This window comes from Salminus brasiliensis, chromosome 16, assembly GCF_030463535.1.
Source record: "Salminus brasiliensis chromosome 16, fSalBra1.hap2, whole genome shotgun sequence".
In the NCBI taxonomy this organism is placed as follows: Eukaryota; Metazoa; Chordata; class Actinopteri; order Characiformes; family Bryconidae; genus Salminus; species Salminus brasiliensis.
The window spans coordinates 1,301,142-1,303,215 of NC_132893.1; the positions used below are offsets into that span (position 1 = coordinate 1,301,142).

General features: G+C 38.2%; 1 protein-coding gene across 1 annotated transcript in view; it reads right to left on the minus strand.

Moving 5' to 3' along the window:
- The window catches only part of nlgn2b (neuroligin 2b), a 55,229-nt gene extending 53,896 nt beyond the window's left edge, over positions 1-1,333 (minus strand). Inside the window, exon 1 of the mRNA XM_072659674.1 lies at positions 1,236-1,333. The gene's annotated coding sequence lies outside the window, so the exon portion shown is untranslated. The remainder of the gene's footprint in view (positions 1-1,235) is intronic.
- Between the last annotated feature and the right edge of the window lie 741 nt (positions 1,334-2,074).

Below are 2,074 nucleotides of genomic sequence, written 5' to 3' on the forward strand. Positions count from 1 at the left end.
ATCTCTGTATGTTATGTAGTCTCCGTTCTCTGCAGACCAACGCAATAAAACTCTTCTACGCAAGGCGGACAGCTCTCTGTGTGATCTTTCCCTCATTCACGAGCATGCTGGGCATAGACTAAGAGCTATGTTCCCAACAGTGGGCAGTATGGCCTAAATGTAGATTACATAGAAATAGAAGTATCACAATACCACAGTACTCAAATACCACAGTACCTAAATACCATAATATTTAAATATCACAGTGCTCAAATACCACAGTATTTAAATACCACAGTGCTCAAATACCATAGTATTCAAATATTACAGTACTCAAATACCACAGTATTTAAATACCACAGTACTCAAATACCATAGTATTCAAATACCACAGTACTCAAATACTATAGTATTTAAATATCACAGTGCTCAAAAATCACAGTATTTAAATACCACAGTACTCAAATACCACAGTATTCAAATATCACAGTACCCAATTATAGTACTCCAATTCCACAGTGCTCGAAAATACCACAGTACTCAAATACCACAGTACTTCAATATTACAATGCTCTAAAACCAGTACATAAATATCAAAGTACTGAACTATCAAAGTACGTAAAGACATTTTCCAATAGTTTGCTTTCTGTTTTCAGTTCAAAAGGATTTTAAATGGCTCTGTTTAAAGATTTGACACTGAAATTGTTCTTTTTGATATTTTTTAAAAAGGTGAATGGTTCACTTTGATATTTTTTTTTTTTAAATCTTTCTGTTTGATAATGGTTCTGTTTGAAATTTAAAACTTCTGCAAAGATTGCATGTCCCCAAATATGTGTAGGTGACATTAAAACTTCTAACAGTTCCATACTTAAAATTAAACTTCAAATAGTTTTAAATATAAACTCGTCCTGTTTGAATTTTAAAATAAATTAGTTTACAATTTGTTTCATTTTAGAATTTGTAGCAGTGCTGTTCAAACCCTGATAAAAAAAAATAGATTTTTAGTCTAGTTTGTAATTTTTTATATAAGAATTTGACATAAAAAATAAGTTACATTACATTTAAAAAAAATAAAAAAATAACATAATGGTTCTGTTTGAAATGTAAAAGTTTACAGGTCTCCAGATGATCAACAAAGTTCATTTATCTGTTTCCATCAGTACGAGCACCAGCTCTCGGGTGTTTACGTGTCGCCCCGCCGAGCTCTGACAACCATCTGTGGTTTTAATCAAAAATATTGGATGATCTTCTCCCACCTGCCATCAGACCACAGCAGGAGGCCTGCAGGACCGGAGCTGGAGGTTCTCGGTTTTAGTCCTTCGGACCAGAGCGTTTCTCATGGTTGCGTCCTGCTGCCTCGAACTCCAGAATGTTTGTTTGGACAGCTGAATCTGGAGGAGCTGGAGGGAACACAGGCTGATATCCTCGGAGCGCCGCATTGTTGCTCAGGACTTAGCAGCTACTTATTTCACATGTGAGCCGTTTTAGGAAGTGCATCGAGAAACTGCAGCGTCAGCTTTTTTTTAAACGGTATATCTGCAAACCTTTATGGCTGTGTGTGTGTGTGTGTGTGTGTGTGTGTGTGTGTGTGTGTGTGAAAGAGAGAGAGAGCAAGAGCTTGCTAGTCTATTAAAGCTTCCAGAAGTAGCTGTGTGTTGGGGCCAATCGGTCAATACAGACTCAATCATGGAATCATCTGCACTGGGAGCGCCAGAGCCATTAAAGTGATCTGGCTCTAAATGGTCAAACTTACCATTTAATGACCGACTGCAGAGAACACACAGCTCCGAGGTTCGGACCGGGCCAAGACAGAAAGTCTACGCCTTCATACAGCATCACCCTTCACTCAGCAGCGGCCTTACAGAACCTCCCATTAACTCCAAGTCATACAATAAAAAGACAAAAGTATTGGGACACCTGTTCATTCAGTGTTTCTTCTGAAATCTAGGGGATTCAAAAGTGGGAGAAAGTGTCTCTACTGTCCCGGGATGAAAGCCTTGTCCTGGAATTTGGAGAATTTGACTGCATCCGGCATAGCTGACTCATGTAGTTTAGCTTAGCATAGATGATTCATGTAGTTTAGCTTAGCATAGCT